Source organism: Marmota flaviventris, chromosome 3, assembly GCF_047511675.1.
Source record: "Marmota flaviventris isolate mMarFla1 chromosome 3, mMarFla1.hap1, whole genome shotgun sequence".
Taxonomy (NCBI): Eukaryota; Metazoa; Chordata; class Mammalia; order Rodentia; family Sciuridae; genus Marmota; species Marmota flaviventris.
In genome coordinates this window covers 112,438,344-112,461,478 of record NC_092500.1, presented here as the reverse complement: position 1 = coordinate 112,461,478, position 23,135 = coordinate 112,438,344, and the positions used below count along the sequence as shown (strand labels likewise).

General features: G+C 37.5%; 1 pseudogene; it reads right to left on the bottom strand.

The window, feature by feature from the left end:
* Positions 1 to 11,146: 11,146 nt before the first annotated feature.
* Positions 11,147 to 22,925, bottom strand: LOC114095839 (integrin alpha-V-like; annotated as a pseudogene).
* Between the last annotated feature and the right edge of the window lie 210 nt (positions 22,926 to 23,135).

Here is a 23,135-nt window from a genome sequence, read left to right as displayed (position 1 = left end):
TTGAAGACTTTAAGTTAATTATTAAATACTGAGTGAATCTAAGAAATGATGAAGCCAAATTTAACAAAAAGTGGTTCCTAATCACATTATTATATATATATATGATATCAGAGAATTGAACAACCCAGGAGCCCTCTTTTAGTCAGCTTTTTCACTGTTGTGACTAAAGGGCCTGACCAGAACAACTGTAAAGCAGGAAAGGTTTACTTGGAGGCTCATGGTTTTAGAGGTCTTAGTTCATAGAAGGCTGTTTCCATTCCTTGGAGCTCGAGAAAAAGCAGAACATCATGGTAGAGGAGTGTAGCAGGGGAAAGCAACTCACATGGTGATCAGAAAACAGAAACAAATATATGAACCCCAGAGCCATGTCCCCAATGAACCATTTCCTCTAGCCACACCCCACCCTCTACTGTCTCCAGTTCCCACTCAGTTAATCCCATCAGGAATAAATTCACTTGGGTCATAGGTTAAGGCTATGAGCTAATCATTTCTCCTCCCAACCTTCTTGCATTGTCTCACATGTGAGCCTTTGGGGGACATCACATCTAAACCATTATAGGTCCTTAGCCACTGAGTCACATACGCATCCCTTTTTATATTTTATTTTGAGACAGGGTCTCACTAAGTTGTTTAGGACCTCATTAAATTACTGAGTCTGGCTTTAAAGACACGATCCTCCTGCCTCAGTCTCTTGAGTTGCTGATTACAGGTGTGTACCACCATGTCCAGCTAAAACTGTAGATATCTCATGCAGGTTTTTGTATTTTTGCTAAGTGTTTGTGTGTGTGTGTGTGTGTGTGTGTGTGTGTGTGATGTTTACAATGATGGCTTTAAGTTTTACCTAAAATACTTCTATCTTATCTTTGATCATGTTGATAGAAGTATTCAACAGAGGCCTTGTGAGTAATCAATTTTGGAGATCAATGATTGGTAATATGTTGTAGATTCCTAAGAAGGTGTTCTGAATCCTGCATCTCCAATGTCCTGGTAAGTTCCTATGTACAAAGAGGGTGCTCTGAACTTCTGATTCTGAAACACTTTGATGCCTAGCTAAAACCATCAGTTCTCAGTATTTCCTCTTTATGATATAATTCAAGTTTCTAGTATTTTCCTCACCCTGAAAGACACAAAAGACACTTAAACATATTCATCATTAATGGTGAGTTTTAGCAATTAAAATCACTACAGTATGTTTGATACTAATATGGTTATAAAAATCCTTCTGTCAATTGCCAAAAATTCCAAGTCTACCACTTAGACAATTTTTATTTCCCACCAATACAGACATATTGTCCATGCCATGCAACTGAGAAGCTGTAACATTCCCCCAGTGTTCTTCATTTCCTAACTACTATGTCAGTGTGGGGGTCTCATTCCTAGGTGTGGGGGATCGGAGGAGAGTCTATGAGAAATCTTTCTCCAGTTTTTAGAGGGAATGCTTGCATTTTTTCTTCAATTAGAATGATGTTGGCCTTGGGTTTCGCATGTATACCTTTTACAGTGTTGAGGTATGTTCCTACTATCCCTAGTTTTTCAGATGTTTGAGCATAAATTGATGCTAAATTTTGGCAAATACTTTTTCTGTATCTATTGAGATAATAATGTGATTCTTATATTTAAGTCTATTGATGTGATGAGTTAAATTTTTTATTTCTGTATGTTGAACCAAACTTGCATCCCTGGAATGAACCCAACTTGATCATGGTACACTAACTTTTAAATATATTTTTGTATGCAATTTGCTAATGTTTATTAAGAATTTTAACTATGTGCATCAGAGATATTGGTCTCAAGGTTTTTTTCTTGATGTGTCTGGTTTTGTATAAGGGTGATACAAATTTTCTGAAAGGGCAAGTAATAAATCCTAGAGCTCCCAAATGGCACTTTGTGGATTTATCGTGAGGCAAGTCTGGCATGTTGTGTTGCTGGTTCTGGAAAGATTATTGATAAGACAGATTGTATTATGGAAGTTACTTATATTTCTTTTTCATTTTTCCAAGTAGGAAAATATTGCTCTCAACAAGGGCTCTTCTACTAATCCTTCCTAGTAAGCATTCTATTTCATATGCACATAAGATTAGATATTTTCCGATTTCACCTATATATATGTATAGGTAAACTCAATTTGGGTGGAAAACCTACTTAGAAGAAAATCAGTTAATTTAATATTTAGCAAGGCAAGGTGCTGCTGGTGTGTCACCAAGGGATTTGAATAAATAGAATCATGTGTCCTTTTGTGCTAAGAGCCAAGTATATGATGCATGGCATTTTTGGTTGAAAGGTGATGCCAGCTAGCCATTGAGATGATATGATTATGTTAAGATTTGCATTCATATGGATATTGGACTCCTGTTGTTCACCTTGGCCTGCTATGGGACTCCTGGAGAGTTCCCATTGGTTGGGGAAGTACAGTAGGAGGGAGTTCCGGGGGAGGAACTTGCTCTGGCGGTTGCGGGAGAATGCCGCATGTGTGGATCGGGATCTTCCCGGGGGCGTACAGAACATTGGTGGCAGTTTCAAAAAATAAAGTTTGTTCCTGCTTGAGTGGCTCGTGATTTTGTGCCCAGCCAGACTGCGGCAATTGGTGGCCCGTACAGGGAATGCCTGAAGCTTGGAGGTGAGTAAAATTGCTCGCCCCTGAGGAAAGGCGACAAAATGGGTGACCATTTCAAAAAACAATGTGTTTTTGTTTTGATTTATTTTGTTTTTGTTTCAAGCTGCCTATCCCTAGAATTTTCTCAGGCAAACTGGGAAAAATGGTTGGCTCAAGGTTTGAAGTTGTTCGGCCCTGAGAAAGAGAAAATTGATACAACTATTCTTTGTTCTGTTTTTGTTTCATTCTGTTTCGGTTTTGTTTTATGCTATCTTATTGGGTTGTGTTACCTTTATAGTAGATTAGAAACTAGTAAAAAACAAAGCAAAAAACTGTTAAGTAAATTGTTAGAGGTCAAGACTATTGTAGAAAACATGTTAGGTCAAGCAAAAGAGAAGGTCTCTCGAGATAGTCAGACAGAGGAAAATTTGAAGAAAGAAAGCTTAGAGGAAAAACAACCATCAGGTGGGGAATTACAACAGGAGGCTGCTACTAACTCCGTTCTATCACCAGAGGGCATAATTCAACCAAAAGCTCCATCTACAGCTGAGCGGCCCTCAACTCCCATAGTTGATGGACAGAATCCTGAGGCAGGACCCCAAAGATTAGCATGCCCTGTACTTGAGCAGGCAGGAGGATAATGAATTCACCACGCTTTAGATTCCAAACAGTGAAGCAATTAAAGGAGGCTGTAACAACCTATGGGCCGCAAGCATCCTTCACTGTGAGCATGGTGGAATCCATTACCAACTTAGACATGACGCCAGCAGATTGGGCTAACATGTGTCGATCTGTGCTAAATGGAGGATAATATTTGTTATGGAAAGTTGCCAATGAGGAATTTTGCATGGAGACAGCTAGGCGAAATGCAGCAGCCGGTTACCCTCAAAGAAATCTAGATATGTTATTAGGAAAAGGACCTTATGAGGGTCAACGGCAACAAATTGAATATGATCCTGGCGTATATGCACAAATTGCTGTAGATGCAGTTAGGGCATGGAAAACTTTACAGGGGCATGGAGATTTATGGGGACAATTATCTAAGGTAATACAAGGAGCTAATGAACCTTACGCTGAATTTGTAGATAGGCTTATTCAAACAGCTTCTAGAATATTTGGAGATACAGAACAGGCAATGCCATTTATAAAACAACTGGCTTATGACCAAGCAAATCGTTGCTGCAGAGAGGTCATTAGACCATGGAGACATGAAGATTTAAACACATATATTAAATTATGTAGAGACATTAATGATCAAGGGCAAGTCTTAGCAGCAGGACAACAGGCTTTAGATGCCAGGCCAAAAACATGCTATAATTGTGATCAAACAGGGCATTTTAAAAGGAGTTGCCCCATAGGAGGAGGGTTTAACAAAGCTAGGTATCAAAGGAATAGAATACCAGGTATTTGCCCACGATGCCATAGAGGGAAACATTGGGCTAATGAATGCCATTCTCAAACCACCATAGAGGGTATTCCATTATCAAAAAACAGACAAGGACCAAGTGTTTACCCATGATATTGTGGAGAAAGGCATCTGGCTCCATTGCCAAAAAACGGACTGGAGGGCCCAATGCTCCAAGGCCCAAAACCACAAATACACGGGGCAATGGAGGAACCCAGCAGCACCATCAAGGTAGTGCCCAGGATGCATTATCCATTAAATTCCTCATCAGACAAATAGAGGGAGCGCACAGTTGGACATCTGAGCCTCTGCCAGAGCAGTACTAACTCCAGAGATGGGAGTTCAAATCATTCCCACAGGAGTAAAAGGACCTCTTCCCCAAGGAACAGTAGGCTTATTATTGGGACGCAGTTCTTCAACACTAAAAGGACTTATGATAAGTCCTGGGGTAATTGATCCCGAATATGAGGGTGAAATAAAAATTATAGCTAGTTCTCCAAGAGGTATATCAGTAATTTCACCAGGAGATAGAATAGCACAGTTATTAATAATACCCAGCCTGCATGATAAATTTTCCAGTTGTACTGTAGAAAGAGGTTCCAAGGGATTAGGCTCCACAGGTGTAGATTGGGCTATGCTGTCTTTAAATTTAGGTTCTCGCCCCATGCTAAAACTAAATATTCAAGGACATGACTTTAATGGGCTACTGGACACAGGGGCTGACCTTAGCATCATATCTCATCAAGAATGGCCAAAACATTGGCCATTACAACAAGCCACTCAAATGCTTCGAGGCCTAGGAGTGGCAACTAATCCCCATAGAAGTGCAATGGTATTAGATTGGAAGGATCCTGAAGGATGTGAAGGAACTATACAGCCCTATGTATTGGATCATCTTCCTATAAATTTATGGGGACGAGATGTCCTAGATCAATTAGGTTTGACATTAACAAATAACATCAATCCTAATGCGCCCACTACTAGGGCTAGACAAGGCTTTAGGAAAGAAAAAAGATTAAGAGAACAAGAACAAGGTATGACAGCACCGATTCAAATAGATCAAGAAACAAATAGACATGGATTGGGTTTTCAGAAAGGGCCACTGAGACAATCAAAATTACTTGGAAATCAGAAAGACCAGTGTGGGTTACTCAGTGGCCCCTGACTAAAGAAAAGATACAAGTAGCCCATGATCTGGTCAAACAACAATTAGCGGAGGGACATATACAACCCTCTGTATCTACCCATAATACTCCCATTTTTGTCATTAAAAAGAAATCTGGTAAATGGAGATTATTGCAAGATTTAAGAGCCATTAATAATGAGATGGTTATTATGGGACCTGCTCAATCAGGGATTCCCCAATTGTCTGCTTTACCAAAAACCTGGTATGTTTTAGTTATAGATATTAAAGATTGTTTTTTTTCAGTTCCAATTCATCCTGAGGATAGTCCACATTTTACATTTACTATCCCTGCACAAAATCATGAAGGTCCTGATCAGAGATATGAATGGAAAGTACTCCCTCAAGGGATGGCTAATAGACCAACTATGTGTCAAATTTATGTTAACAAAGCAATCCAGCCACTTAGAAATCAAAATCCTGAATTACAAATATTCCACTATATGGATGATGTGTTATTGGCACATAAAGATAAAAACACATTGCTAGAATGTTATGCCACACTTACAAATTTATTAAAAAAATTATAATCTAGAGATAGCAATAGATAAAGTACAATTAAATCTTCCAATTAATTATTTAGGAGTTCTATTATCCTCAACCATGGTCTGTCCACCAAAAATTCAAATACGAGTAGATCAACTCAAATCACTTAACGACTTTCAAAAGTTATTGGGAGACATAAATTGGATAAGGCTTTATCTAGGCATACCAACAGGAGAGCTGGGACCTTTATTTGATATTCTAAAAGGTCCATCAGATCCAAATTCACCCCGCATGTTGACGCCTGAAGCAAGAAAGGCATTAAAAATCATTGAAACATATATGGAAAATATGCATTTCGATAGAATTGATGTAAGTTTGCCTTTATTATTTATTGTATTGCCAACAAAAAATATTCCTAAAGGAGTATTTTGGCAAGAAGGTCCATTATTGTGGATACATTTATCTTATTCTCCTAACACTATTCTTACTAGATATCCTGAGGCTGTAGGACAATTAATACTCAAAGGAATAAAAGCAGCAAAGGGAGTGTTTGGGATTTCTCCCAATAAAACTATTACTCCATATACTATGGATCAAGTTGATGAGTTAGCTAATGAGTTAAATACTTGGGCAATAATCATGTACAAATCTAATGTTTCATTTGATAATCACTTACCATCTAATCCTTTGTTGTCTTTTTGGTCTAAGCATCCTGTAGTTTTTCCAAAGATGACAAGAAAAACCCCTATCATGAATGCTCCAAATATATTCACTGATGGGTCAAATAACGGTACAGCAGCAGTAGTTACCCCTGATCAAACTTTTACATTTTTAGTACCCAAACAATCAGTTCAAAAGGTAGAGCTTAATGCAGTATTACAAGCTTTTATGATGTTTAAAGATTCTGTATTCAATTTATTTTCTGAGAGTCAGTATGTAGTTAATGCTATATTATCCCTTGAAGATGCTGGTAGGATTTCCCCTTCTTCTACTGTTTTCTCTTTGTTTTCCACTATACAAAGTCTAATCTGGGACAGAAAAGATCCGTTCTTTATAGGACATATCAGGGCACATACAGGATTGCCTGGAGCCCTTATTTTGGGCAATGAATTAGCAGATAAATCTACACATGACATACATATTTTCTCCACAATAGAAGAAGCTATAAATTTTCATAAAAGGTTCCATGTCAATGCTAATACTTTACAAAAGCATTTTAAAATAACTAAAGAACAAGGCAGACATATAATAAAACAATGTCAAAATTGTGTGACATCTTTACCACAAGTTAATCTTGGAGTCAATCCTAGAAGACTGATACCTAACCATATTTGGCAGATGGACGTCACACACTTGCCAGAATTTGGAAAATTAAAATATTTGCATGTTACAGTTGATACTTCTTCCAGATTTTTGATGGGCTCCCTTCATGCTGGAGAAAAAACTAAAGATGTTATAGCTCATTGCTTACAAAATTTTGCCACTGTGGGCGTTCCAAAGCAGTTAAAAACAGATAATGGTCCTAGTTATGCGTCTACCACTTTTAAACAATTTTGCTCATCATTTGGCATTACTCACATAACAGGAATTCCATACAATCCACAAGGACAAGGCATAATTGAAAGAGCTCATCAAACTTTTAAAATGTACTTATTAAAACAATAGGAGGGAATTGGAAAGGGGTATATATCCCCCAAAGATAAACTTAAAATAACCCTTTTTACTCTAAACTTTTTAAATTTGGATTCGTCAGGGCTTAGTGCTGAGAAAAGACATTTGTATCCAAAAAATGTACATAAGCCTAAGGTACTTTGGAAGGATATTCTAACAGGACAATGGAAAGGTCCTGACCCAGTGATAGTCTGGAGTCGGAGCTCTGTTTCTGTTTTTCCACAGGGAGAACAGCAGCCGATTTGGATTCCAGAGAGATTAACCAAAACAATTTCTACAGACCAAAAGGAAGATGATTTGACTCAAATCCATAACAGCTGATATCCAGAACTCCAGCTTGGCTATTCTTACATCTGCGACAGTGATTAACCAGGATGCTTTTTTCAATATCTATTTTATTATTGCTTTTTTCCACATTGTAAAGTTCTATTTTATTTTTGAGCCCATACAGATCTAGGTTAATGTTTTTCTGATCAGTTTTATTTTTTGACTGTGGAGTTTTTAAACATTGCAATGGAGATTTTACCTAGGTAAATCTACAAGGCCTTTACTATTGTCTTATGTGTTGTATGTTATGTGTGCACACTTCTGTTTTGTGTTGTATGTCTGTATGTGCGTATGTCCATATATCATATATGAGGAGCACTCATGATTATGGATCCGAATTTTTTTTATTATTCACGTGATTTTAATAGTTTAATTTATTTGAGTAAACAGCTGTTGAGGATTGTTTTAATATATGAACAAATAGGAGGTTAACAGATCTGTTTGTTTACTTTCACCTTTCCTTTTCATTATATGTAATAATTCTGTTCAGGATAATGTAAATTGTTCTAAAAATTGTTTTCTTAGTACCTGTTGAAATGTTACATATTTTTTTTAGCATCATTGTCAGAATTCCTATTTTCATCCCAGTGCCGGTGAAGACAAAGATGAAACCAAACTACAACTTCTTCGAGAGTTATCACAACAAACTGTATAAACTGATACATCAATGATTTATAACTCTACAAGTAATGCTCAATCAATGAGTAGATTTATTTTGGGAGGATATGGACATATTGATAGATTCCTCTGCTTTGAACTGCTTACAGAATTTGCCTGGACTATGTATCACTTGTATGCTTTGTGATCTATCTGTTGATGCAGCGAATTATGGTAGTGCTAGCGTATCTTTGCTGATGTGTCACCAGTGATGCAATTTTTCCTAGGAGCCGTCAATTGACTTGGTGTCATGGCATTTATGTATCCTCCTCCCTTCTACTAGTGATGGTCTAATTTTGGGGGCCAACAGAGGTGAGGCAAAGAACCTCACCCCCCCACTGGTGCATAGGCCTATCCACAAGTATGGCTATATGCTGGACCGGTAGTCAGTGATGGGTATGATCCAATTGCAGTGGTATCAACCTAAGACAGGAGGCTGACGCCTAGAAGTCAGTTTTCCGATGACGGGTAAGAACCATATGTTGAATTGGACAAACCTAACAGGCACGGTCCCTAGCCAAATTGCTTGTTTCTTAAACAGAAGGGGGGAGATGCTAAGAGCCAAGTATATGATGCATGGCATTTTTTGGTTGAAAGGTGACGCCAGCTAGCCATTGAGATGATATGATTATGTTAAGATTTGCATTCATATGGATATTGGACTCCTGCTGTTCATCTCAGCCTGCTACGGGACTCCTGGAGAGTTCCCATTGGTTGGGGAAGTACAGTAGGAGGGAGTTCCCGGGGAGGAACTTGCTCTGGCGGTTGCGGGAGAATGCCGAGTGTGTGGATCGGGATCTCCCCGGGGGCGTACAGAACATTGGCGGCAGTTTCAAAAAATAAAGGTTGTTCCTGCTTGAGTGGCTCGTGATTTTGTGCCCAGCCAGACTGCGGCACTTTTGAAAACAGCAGAGCACAGAACTAGAAATACTTCCTGGAAGCTGCACTCTTCCATTTTAAGAAAATCCAATTGTTCTGGCTAATTGTAAGTTAGGATCTTATAGCCCAATTTTTCTCCTTCTATTCAATTGGGATAGTCATACAGCCATAAGGAATTTGACACTTACCATAAAATCTTCTCCTATAAATCCCCAAGGATCTACAAGAGCATTATGTGTCATCCTCTTTCCTCCCAGAGTCTTTCCTTCAAATTCTCCTGGGATCAGGAGAGCCCTGAGTAATCATCCAGCCCCCACAATGTAGAACTCTTCATCATAGACTCTTGAATTACAGAACACAGAGGAAGTTTAGGGAGGACAGAAATCAAACACTTCCATTTGGCAGATGATAAAGTGAAGTAGGTAGATGAAAAAGTTTATCCACATCACACAGTGATCAATAGCCAGAGCTCCACTTCGTAGAAAGCACCCTCAACTTCATGTCACCAGCCTCCATTTCTATCAATGTCATTGACCAAATGCCCTGATCTCTGGAAAGTGTACACAGAAATAAACCAAGTTCTCCATGATCAAGTTCAGCTTCATGTCTTCTGAGTTCCCAAGCAAAGGGCTGGTTGTCTTCTTCAAGGAAACAGAAGATTTTTTATCATAGCTTTTATCATAGAATTTCAGAGAAGAGAGATCAAGAGGCCATTTTATCTACCCCTTACAACTGGACATTACCAAACAGAGAATAAGACATATCTTCCCTGACTAAAGATTTCCAATAAAGGACAAGAAGTGCCCTGGTGAGTTAGGGCACCTGAGTGTTCAGGCTCATTTACTGATAAGCATGAGCAAAATAAAATTGCCCTATAAATCTAAGTAATGCTGTGTAGAATCATGGGTGTGTGAGGCTGGCATCAATCCTCTTACACAGTTCTATCTGCTACAGACCTACCAAATTTGCTTTTGTGCTTTTGCTAAAAGTGTCTTTGAAATACCCAGAGCTTTACAAGATTTTGTAAGATACAACCTTTCCCTTTTCCACATAGCCTCTTATCTATTAGTAATGAAAGCTGATGATCACAGTATTTAAAGAAAAGATAAGAAAATGAAAAGAGGGACAAGGAAGGCATCATGGTTAGGATCTGTAGAGCAAAGAAGGGCTTTGAGCATTAAATTCTACAGTAAAGTGAAATGTATCCTATGGCTTTTCACTGGGTTCACTTATTATTCCCTTGATGGATTTAAATACTTATTGTTTATTTTGTTTTGAGAGGGGGTCTCTCCCTAAATATGATGCTGGCTTTGAACTTGCCATCTTCTTCTCTCAGTCTCTTATGTCTTTTGGTATTATAGGTGTGCACGGCCATGCCCCACCCACTCTCTTTATCACCATAGCAAAGTGAAAGGAAAACTTCCACGTATTACCCTGGAGTTATCACTCAGCTACCCACTACACAATCCGCATTCACCCCTTTAATTGTGTTTGCATCTCTCAGATAAAGTCTTTGCTATTAGCTACTGACACAATGGTGCCATTTGATTTTCATTTGTGACTTACTGCTCCTGAACTGAGCCACAGTTAACAAAATTAAAGCCATGAATTTTTTCCCTACTTAGACATTTGTGACTTCCATAAAGGACACTGGAATGTATAAGATGTAGGTTTCATGAATAGTCCACATCAATAGAACTGCGTGAAATCATTTGGAAACTTAAATTTAGATTCAATTGGTATTTTAGAGTTGATCCTCAGTGAATAGGAAACATTAAAAATAAACTCAAAACACCAAGCAATTTGGCATTATTCACTGTATCATGCCAATTCCCTTTATTTGAAAACAAGCATTTTGCAAATCAACAATTCTTCCTTTAAATTCAAGCACTAAAAAGAAAGTAGATTTTTGATTGCTCAAGAAGGAAATGCACTTGCCCCCTGGTTAGCAGATTAGCAACAGCCCAGGGAGATCTCGCTTTGTGATGAGATGGTTCTGGTCACCTTGCCCAGCAATTGTGTCATTCTTCTTAGTTGTTTGTAAAGATGAGATCTTGATTCTTAAAGGGTTGATCTATATATCTGAAGTACAATTCATTGGCCCATCAATGTCTTAATGAAGGATGTTGTTGTTATGTTTATAAGGCCACTGAAGATTTAGCATGGCTTTGCTGAATGAACTTGAACCATTGTTTCTCAGCTCATAAATGTGCTGAACAACTGGTCTAATATCTTATTCAGTCTTGGGTTTCTCCATGTGCTCCCAATTTGGAATAGGAAGAAAGATATGATCAGAACTTGAGACTCCTCTTATCTCAACAGCAGCTATAACAGCAAGGTCAACTCTGTAAGATACAACTGGACTTACTTTATCAAAAAGATTAGAACTTTGACATTGTAAATAAAATTTCACAATCTCTGATTGCTGGTGTAACACTGAATCAAAGACCAGCTAAAAGTTGAGTTCCAGCCTTCATTGGGTTTCCTATGTCACATAGCACTTGGTGGGTTTGGCTTTCTGTCTTAACTGCATGAGAAAGTCTTGCTAATCCTTCACTGTTCCAGTCAACCCTGATGAAATCAGCCTTTGGTGGCATGGAAATGCTGAGCTCAGCTTCATAGCCATGTTCTCCTTGATTCTGAGCCTTAACAATCAATGTGAGAGGGTTGTTGTCTCCAACATAGATCTTCTTTTGATCACTATATACAGAAACTTCCAGTTTGGGTTTACAGACATTGTCTTCACCACAGTCAAGTAGAAAATGAGTGCATCCACTGATGTTGGCAGGGGTGAACTGGTTAAGGATGGGTCACAAGCTGTGGCATCAGCAGCTGTCCTATAATGCAACTGATGCTCCATAAAAATAATAATTGGAGTAAGTTTGTCTCTAAATTCAGATTCATCCTGCAGATATGCTATCAGCTCTTTCACACTGCATCTGCTCCCTCTAGAAATTGTCATGTTCTTGGAGTGACCTGGGAACCTGTTATGGAGAAACAGTGCTTGCTGAATTGATCCTTTTTGCTTGAGTATATACAAAAGAAGCTCCATCTGGAAGTTAAGTTTCCTTGGAAGTGCTCCTTTGCCATCTTCCTTTAAGCAAAACCTGACATTAAAACAGGAAACTTTGAGAGCTGTCCCAGGCAATGGGCAGGTTTTATTGTCTTGCGGGTATACTTGAAAGCCAGCATTTATGATGATAACAGGTCTGGTCCTGTATAAGACAGCTCCATCTACACAAAAAGCTCCTACAATGAAATCTGGATATCCATTCTTGTCTATGTCTGTGGCTCCCTTCCTGGAATAGTCAAAGCTTGGTGGCATGCTCTCTGCAGCCCAATGCCCTTCAAGGATCTGAGATGGCACCATGTTCAAGCCTGTTGATCTTCCATTGAAGATATAAACAATTCCTTTTTTATCTTCACCCCCATTTGGAGCAGCGATTGCAATATAATTGAAACCATCCTGGTCCAGATCTCCCAAAGGAGCTATGGCACTACCAAACTGTGCTAAGACCTCAAACCCATTCAGCTTGGTAGTCTGGAATTCTCCTGAAGCTTTCTGCAGAGACACAGAGACCTGCCCCACCTCTTGGAGTTTGACATCAGAGCCTCAATCCATGAAAAATGGTGCTCCAATAAACACATCTGCATAATCATCCCCATTAAAGTCAGTGGCAGCTACAGAAAATCCGAAATATGCAGCCATCTGCTCACCAGTAAAATTGTGCAAGGAAGACATGTTTTTCCCATCATAAAAATAAACCACTCCCAGAGTCCTTGCTGCTTTTGGAACTCTCGAAACAAAGTCATTTATGCCATCACCATTGAAATCTCCAACAGCCAGTGAATAACCCAACTAACTGTCATCAAAAATTGCTTGAACATTGGGGTCATATTTCGATAAGATTTCTGCCAATTGATCCAAGATGAGCTGACATTGTTAATAAAAACTACCAGGGCCACCAAGAAGTACTCTGTCAGCTTTAGTAAAATCAATGCTGAATCCTCCTTGACAAAATCCCTGTCCATCAGCATCAATATTTTTTGACTTGCATGGAACATACTCATCAGTCTTTATTCCATCTTGAAGAAAGCAAATTCCAACAGGCTCTCTCTCGTGTTTCAGCTCACTCCTCCAGTGGTACAAGGGAGCACGGGCCAAAAATTTATCCAGTTTTGACCTCACAGTTGCTCTAAACCACTGGCGGGATTTAAACTCCCATGGATCATCCTTGGCATAATCTCTATTGCCTGTTGCATCAAATTCAGTTGGCTGGCACTTGTGGCTAGAAGGCCAGTCACATTTGAGGACTTACCTTCCTTCTACAATCCCGAGCTGGGTAGTGTTTGCTTAAAGGAGCTTCTACCAGAAAGGCGCTGGGCACGAAGAAGAAGAAATCCACCGCTTAAACAAAGTAACTTCCCTCTGGATCAGAGTACTCTGCAGGACTGTTCACTCTAGGTTGAAGGCGCTGCAGAGGCAGCAGGAGTCCTGAGATAGAAGAAGGAGGAGGCAGGGGCCAACGAGCACTTGGCCGAGTGCGCCCAAAATGCCAAGCTTGGAGCGGCCGCCACTACTGGGGCTCACGGTGCCAGGGGCACGCGGCCTGTGCGCGCCCAAACTTTTGGACTCGCTTCCTAGCTAGCCTGGGACAGCACTGGGAGAGGCAAGAGGGCTGTTTCCAAGAGGCTGCCCTGGAAGGGAGGCGCAGGGTGCAAGAGTTGGGGTCAACAGTGCGGGTGCCCCTCGCCTCCTCTGAGCTCTGTTCAATGCAACATCACAGGCTGGGGACTCTAAAATAGATTTTAAAATATAACTTTTCATAAGTTTAAACCTTGCACAACTTTTATTCATTCTCACTTGCAAACACTAATATCCCATTCATACTTCCTCTGTAATTCATTGATTTTACTATGGCTTCAAGAATTGTTGCATCTTTGTTTTCCTTTTCCTTTTCTTTTTTTGCAGTCTATATGGTGATCTGAAAAGAACATGTTAAAACTATCAAATATGTAAACTACAGTATTCCAAGAGCTTGTGCACAGCAAGGAAAAAAATTCAAGAAATATTTAATGAAATTAATGAATCCACATTTCCCCACTTGTCTTCTGTGTCCTGTGTCATTAAAAGGGAGAATATGTACTGTAGAGGCCATTGGTCTGCTTTAGGGTGATGTTTCTTGCATTTTCATGATCTAAAAGTAGAACTAAAGCATCTCAGCAGTTTCAAGCTGGCACAAGTACATTGCTTTCTAGCATGAAATGCATAATTAACCAGAAAGCTAGTTGGTGACAGCTAAACTGACTGTTCAAAAAAGGCCCCATTGCAGTTCAAATGAATGCTGAAAAGTGGGGTATCACAGTGATTTTTTTTTTACAGACAAGCACTATCCACACAATTGACAAAGGCTCATTTTTCAAAGTTGATGAAAGCTTAAGGGTAATAACAATTATCTCTATTTGTCAAGTACTTGTATCCAAGAGTGTATTTATAATCCTATGGAAATTCTATAATTTCCCAAACCACTGAGCAGGTCCATGCTATTCGCCCTCCCCAGCCCCACAGGAAGCATCTTATCTCAACAGAGAATTGGAGTCAATGATGTAAATTAAGTAATTCTCATAAGGAAGACGGGAGAAAAAATGCTATAAAAGCATGCTTCCCAATTTCCAACAGAAAAAACCAATAATTGGATAGGATACCAAATTTCACAGCACCAATGAATCTCCTGGTTACAGAATGAGAAAGATACCCAAGCAGGATTAGTGGCTTACAGTTAAGATAGGCTGTTATATCTACTCTTGCTAACAGCAATTTCACAAGAAAAATTAAAATAAATATGGGAAACATTATGGATCAAAGCCAAGGAATGCCTTAAATATAGATTTCTTCAGAAATATGCATGAATACTACCACATCTTTAAATGGCAATTTTTAAGAGATTGTCTTCAAAATACATGATGACTCATGATGTAATAATTGTCCTCTTTCCATCACCTTTTACAAATTAGAATTCTTGGAAGATCCCATGTCCTAATCTGCCTCCCAATTACAAGAAAAAATTTTTTTTCTGGTATTGGGAATTGCACCCCAAGGGCACTTAACTACTGAGTCACATCTCCAAACCTTTTAAAAATATTTTATTTAGAGACAGGGTATCCCAAGTTGCTTAGGGTCTCACTAAGTTGCTGAGGCTGGCTTTAAACTCCTGATCCTTCTTCCTCAGCCTCCAGAGCCACGGGTATTATAGGCGTGCACCCCTGTGCCTAGCTCAAGAAGAAGAAGGAAGTTCACCTTTTCACATTTGTAGTGCAATGCTTACTCTGTCAAGTCTATAGTTGATCTGGACATGTTTCTTTTTTAGAAAAGTTAACAAGAAGAATGAGGTTATTCTTCAAATGGCTTTGATGAAATTCAGTCTTTATACTTGAGCTAATAACTCTTTTATTTCTTCATTGTCTTCCTCCCCTCCTTTTCTTCTTTCTGCCTTCTTTCCTCCCTCCTCTCTCCCTCCCTCCCTCTCTCCCTTCTTTCCTTCCTTCCTTTCTTCCTTCTGTGGTTAATCCATGAAACACTCCAGCTATGTCATTCTGATTGTACTAACAACTTGAAATCCAGTTTTAATTTCCATAAATTTGCCTTATTCCTTGGAAATAATTAGCATCAGTTTTAAAAATCTGTTTGCCAGATCCTTATAGACTTGACAAACTTGACAAGATCATTTTATATAATGTACATACACAGCATTACTGTATGCTATTAATACATCTATTCTCTTTCTATAACACCAAGTTTCTAGATGTTTCCCACTCTTGAACAAAAAGCAGTTCATACTGAATTCATCTATTGTCAGTCACCTTTACAAAATATGCACAAACACAAATATATACATGCACACACAGAGAAGTTCTAGTTTTTAAATTCCACATTCCTTAAAAATTCTTACATGTAAGACAAAGATTATGCTAAATATAATCTTTCTCTAGAGCATTTGCTCTTTGACAGTCGATGGAAAAGTAACAGAGAATATCACTCTTCTTGGAGCTGTGGGCTTCCCTAGACTTTCTAATTCTTCATGAATGCACAGTTGTTTTTCTAAGATACTAGAATGTCCCCCATGCAAACTTAACAGATAAATGGATACAGAAATAGAGCTATAAATGTCTTACAGCTTTTCAGTAATGGCAGCTGAGACCTGGAAAGGATGACAACACATGGTCTGTGGTGAGGGCTGAGTGCAGATGCTAGTAAGCTGGGGGCTAGCAGAGTGGAATGTCTCTCCAGACTGACTGATAAAATCAGCATGGTGAAGCTACAGGAAAGCCATGGCCCTCTGCCACCCTGAGCCATATGTGTGGTGCTGCGGACTTGACCACAAGGACAGCTGACATGCTTCTATATTTGCACCCAAGCCTAAAATTTAACCATCATCAGCACATCATGTTAGTTTCAAGCCAAAGCATTTTGTGGGACCCTTCTCTGAATGGTATAGCTTTCCAACTTACCACCTGGGATTTAAATAGTGTCCATCATCTCCACATCTATGTCACATGCTGACTGCATGTGCATAAAACAGGAATAAGACAATCCTCCCTGTGTTTTGTTATTTCAATTTCTTCCCCATTGATTGCTATTTGGTAAGGACAGCAAAGAGTGGACTGAGGATTAGGGTAAGTGAGTTCTAGGCCCAGTTCTGCCTCTTCTTAACTGTATGATCTTAGTAAATCACTTGCTACTATCTTGTGGACCGTTTCCTTATCTGTGACATTAGACATTTAATTTAATGTGAGATACTTCTTCAAATTTCAATGGTTTCTACTTTATTGGTAGTTTTCTCTTTTGAACCTGTATTCATTCCTCCATTTTTATTTTATGAATTTTTAATCTTTCACCTCCCACCTTCAAAAGTTGCCTGTCCAGGGGAAATATGACCCCTCTATACTTGGAGCCTCTGTAGCTCCCAGCACATTGCATTTGGATAACTCTTCCTGTATAGTCAATTTCTTTCAACAAAGACTTTTTGTATCTTATTTATAATATGTTCCCAAGTTCTTGGCACTTAGCCATGCATTCAATGAATATCTTTGGAATACCTGACCTTCCTAGCCTTCTCTTGGAGGGTCCCTTTAGGCAAAGGCAGAGGTCAAGAGGAGTCTAAGTTTGTTTCTGGCTAACTCTGTTCACAAGGAGCCAGGTTAGTGTTCAGACTTGTCTGAGTTATGAGTGTTCACAGGCGATTGTAATGACTAACCAGTTTGCATTTATTCACTTACAAATGTGAGCATTCACACACTATTATGTCAAGATCCAAGGAATATATTCCAAAGATAATAAAGCCCAAAATATGTTATCTCATAACAATTGAACAGTTTTCTATTACACTAGACTGTGTATTTGGTCATGGAACAGGCCATATTTTCTTCAGCCCTCTACAGTTCCTTCTTTATCTCCTTCCTCTGCCCAGTTCCTAATGAAGTTTGGGGAATACATTTTTACCAAAAGTTAGTTTGAAGTTTAACAACATCAGATCCAATCTCCTCAAAAGTCTTTATTCTGTGTACTTCTCTGTAAAAATATGCAGGTGCCCAGTTTAGCCTATCAGTCTCAGCTTATCAACATGCTCTTTTAGAGTATGGATATCTTCATTGCATATTTCACAGATTCACACCCAAGGCCCAATTTAGAAGCACTAAGTGTAGAGACTCTCTGCTTTATTTTTTACATTTCTCTTCTGAAGCCCCAGGAATGTTGGCACTTAAGATACCCCTTTTACACAAGGAACATAATAAAACAGTCCAATAGCCTGAATCTGGGTAAAACAGTTAGGATGGCTTTGGAAGAAGTGGAGTAAGAAGTTAGGTGGCCCAACTGCAGGAACTAAAACTACAATAACATAGCTTTTACTTAACAAGCCACTGCACATTGAAGCATGCCTTCACACTCATAAAAGTGTGAGCTCCTACCCAAGGACTATATTTTGGAGTGGCTCTAATGTAGATATTTAAAATTCATGAGCTTGATCAAGCTTTTGCATACAAATTATTTCTTGGACATGACCAACTGATTGCTGAAAGATTTGACGTTGGAGCAAATTTTAACAGCAGTATTAAATTTAAAGATATTAACATAGGAAATAATTCATAGTCTTAGAATCATAAAGGAATAAATTTTCTTGGTGACTAATCTACAACTACTCAAGAATGAAAAAAATCATTATAAAACATGCTTGAAATCAGAGTTAATAATTACATTTAAGCATCATTTTGATATTATCATGAATACATCAATTTAAGAAAGGCCTGAAAAATTATGCTTTTTCTGTAGTCATTAACATCTTTGAGACCCTGAGTTAAGAATACAATTTACTCTCTAGGTGCAGTGATGCACCCCTATAATTCCAGCAACCACAGAGGCTGAGGCAGAAGAATAGCAAATTCAAGGCCAGCCTCAGCAAATTAATGAGGCCCTAAGCAACTTAGTGAGACCCTGTATCAAAATAAATTAATAAAAAGGGCTGGGATGGGCTCAGTGATTAAGCACCCCTGGGTTCAATCCCCAATACCAAAAAAAAAAAAAAAAGAATGTAAGGTAATTTCCTCAGAAGGAAACAATTTTCCTGCAATGGTCATATTGGTACATTTCTTATACTTAGTTGAAAATCTATTTGTTGACTCAAATACTACCCCATCATATTTTGCTAAAGGCGTGTATTTTGAATTTTTTTCAATCAAGAAGAATACATGCAGATTTAGGCTTCAGAAACACACACTGGAAGAGTTTCTGTCCTGCTTTATAGTCAAAAAATAATGGATTTTTAGGCTCTTTGTCCAGAAAAAAAAAATTTAATGCTTTAAAATTGTTGAAATAAAGCTACTGGCTGGAAATAAGTTTGAAATAAATTCAAGGGTTTCTGAATTCACAAATCTTTAGAAACATGCACACAAAACATCACACCAGTACTTCCGTTTATCAAGAGAGTGTATTTAGTCACCCAAACTCTTACCACATAAATCCCACCTACTACTTCATCTGCTGAAGAGAAAACAGTTGCAGATGCTGGCATATCACGAGGCTAGAGAGTGAAACGAATAACAAAATAGGATGCTCAAATTTGGGGAAATAATTACTATAGAAGTCATCTTGCTCAAAATACAGTGGAAATTATGCATTCCAGTAGTAAATGATATACTATTATCAGTCTAAAAGGCAGAAGAAGTAGTGAGGGTGTAGTCATGTGTATATGGTCATATTGCTTCTGCTTTGCTTTCAATCTCATAACTGCCTATTAATTAATGGTGTGATTCTATATGGCCCACGACCATGCCACCAAAAATGGAGTTCCATGAACTACTTAAAAAATAGTGTGCTGGGTGCAAAGGCACAAGCCTGTAATCCAATGGCTTGAGAGGCTGAGGCAGGAGGATCACAAGTGTAAAGACAGCCTCAGCAACTTAGAGAGGCCCTAAGCAACTTAGCAAGACCCTGTTTCAATAAAAATAAAAAGGGCCAGAAATGTTGTCCAGTGGTTAAGCACCCTGGATTAAATCACTGGTAAATAATAATAACATAATTATAAAATTTTAAAAATAGTGCAGTGAATTAAAGCAACCATGAATTTAGGGTGGGAGAAGGAAAGGGGAGGGCAAAGGAAAGAAAAGAACAGAGAAAAAAGGAGGAGGTAACCTCTGGAAGCAAATATCAGAGAATGCCTAATATATAAAACTTTTCTAATTTAACTTCTCAATAATCAGGGGGGAAAGGGTAGAATAGGTGCTTCTTCTCACTAGAGCTTTATGCAAATAAAAATATTAGAGATGATTTGTTATGTTTTTATAGTATTCCTCTGAGATGCATGATATAATGAAAAACTCAGACTGTCAGAATACTAAATTATCCTGATTTAGAAATATACCAGCAAAATATTTCAATTTGTTATTGGTCAAAATAGGTTGAAGCCAACATCCAGCACTAGGGATCACACTGAAAGTAATCTTACTTGTTTTATATTAAAAACTTTTTACGTGGGAAATATCAAGAGGCCCATATAGTCAACCTAGAGTTAATGCATGTGAGTATTACAGGAAGGAAGAAAATTTTGCAGATATTTACTCACAAATACAGATATGAGAAAAAATGTGAGATCTTCCTACTATAAAAATATTGTCATCATCATAATTCCACATGGCATTTTAATACATGTCTTCTCACCCTTTGAACTCACTCACATATCACTGTCAATGTATGATAATAATTATTACACACTATTTGCTAATTGCCAAAGCATTTCACTTACCTTATCTTATGATGCTCATCATGGTACTTTGAAAATGATTTTCATCATTTTTCAGAAAAGTACATAGAATTTTAAGAACACATAACTAAATTACCTCTACTCATAAAGCTATTAAATGGGATTCAAACAAGATTTTCAATCCCAGCAATGTGTCTTTTCTATAATATTGTGATACATGCAAGCTTGATAAATTATTTTGAAAAATATATATTTTTTGGTTTTGCAACTGAAGTTGTTTGGCTTTAAGACTTTTGAATAAAATGAATAATCAGGCAAGATACTATCAAGAAATTTTTAAAAATAATTATTACCTATGGTTCTGAACATATCTTCAGAAGAACATTTTATTTCGAGTTTTGAATAATAATAGTTCTCATTGGATTCTTAGCACACTTCAGAAGTAACAGATTTATATTATAATAATGATTAGCATAACATTTTGCACAAAGTAGACAATAAATACTATCGGAAAAATTTTAAAGGAAGTATAAGGTTTCCTAACAAGTATGCATTCTCATCATAAAATTACATACAGAAATTAGGGATATAAAATTGATACAGATTCTCCTAAAATAGCTTTGTGGAATTATGTCTTTACATTTCGGTCTATCCATTCCACTTCAAAGATTTAGCTTAAATAACTAAACTAAGATGTAGACCAATATTTTTCTACTTTCCTCAAAATCTTTGACATTATTTATCAATTAATAGAAATAGAATATAAATAAATAGAAAAAACAACATCAAAACAAAAAGTAGTATTAGGATGCTTATTAAATATACTGTAGTCATTACAATGGAATATTATTATTCAGATAGAAAGATTTTATTTCAAAAAGCTTTACTTATACATTCAAGACTTTTTATACAGACCTACCCAGAAAAAAGAAGATCAAAATGAAAACTATATATACTAAAATGTAAAAGGTGACAATTTCTGGTTGCTAAAACTACTTAAAATTTTCTTCTTTTAAAAATATTTTTATAGAAACACTTAGGATATTTTAAAAATCAGTATATTTTCTTGAAGAGGGTGGTATTAGAAACTTTATACTGAGCTACATCCTCAACTATATTTATTATTTTTATTTTGAGACAGGGTCTTGTTAAGTTGCCAAGGCTGGCCTCAAACTTGTGGTCCTTCTGCCTCAGCTTCCAGAGTCACTGGGATTACAGGTGTGTGCCACCATGCCCTGCTAAAATCACAATCTTAAAAATGGTCAAAATTAATTTAGTTTTTACCATGTATCAGGCATAGATATAACTTTTTTTCACATATTATCTAATTTAGTTTTTGTAAAAACCATTTACACACACACACACATGTATGTGTGCTAAAAAAATTAAAAGTAAAAAATGAAAACAAACCTGTTTAAGGCCATGCACTTGATAAAATAGAAGATCACAGAAACTAACATCTTTAAATATTTAAAGCACTATTATTTTATTTTCTAACACAGATTTGACAACTGCTAGATATTTGAGTTGAATTAGAATGTGCCTTTGAATTTGAGGAAAGAAGTTGACTGATGTTATCAACCTAAATGCATTCAAGAAGCAGCTACATGACCTAGATTTTAACACAATGAAACTTCTTGCATGGAGATTTAATTCTACTTAATGCATACACATATTTGATATCTATATCTAAAATCTATAAAAAATATAGACAGGATCATTTTTATCTAGAGATTTCTTTGTGGGGAATGAGACATCGTGTTGTGAGTATCCTGGTTGGTCTTAATTATGAAAATTGATTATTATTTTCAGACAGCTCAGATGAGATTTCCACATATTTTTCACAAATTTAAAAAATATTTAATTATGTAATTAAAAAAAAAAAAAAACCTGTCCTGGAGCACAGTGGCACATGTCTGTAATCCCAATAGTTTGGGAGGCTGAGGCAGGAAGATCACAAGTTCAAAACCAGCCTCAGCAACTTAGAAAGGCCATTATAAATATAGGGAGAGTGTAAGCCACTTTGTGAGACCCTGTCTCCAATAAAAAAAAAATCAATAAATGGAATATAAATGTGGCTCAGTGGTTAAGCACCCCTCAATTCCTGGTATCAAAAGAGAGGAAAAAAGTTTTAAATAGTTTTAAATTAAAAACTTGTCCTGGGACTGGGGATGTGGTTCAAGTGGTAGCGCGCTCACCTGGCATACGTGCGGCCTGGGTTCGATCCTCAGCACCACATACAAACAAAGATGTTGTGTCCGCCGAAAACTAAAAAATAAATATTAAAAAAAAATTCTCTCTCTCTCTCTCTCTGTCTCTCACTCTCTCTTAAAAAAAAAAACTTGTCCTAGAAAGGTTAAAAAAAAGACAAGCAAAATAAGAAGTAAAAGAACAAAAGAAATTAAATTAACATTATTTTGGATGAGTTATTTTTGAACTCACATAGCACTTCACGTAGTTCTCTATCATCATGATTATATCACTCTGTGTTGTAATTATTTTTCCCCACTAAATTTTAAGCTTGGAAAAAAACTTTAATCTATAAACTTAATCTTCAAGGTTATAGATTAGGCATAAAAGAAATCACCATTAAGACATTTATAGATTTTTCTGAACTGATTGATTAAAAGACAGACATTTCCAAGAATCAGAGTTGGTGGGGAACAAAGACAAACTCAG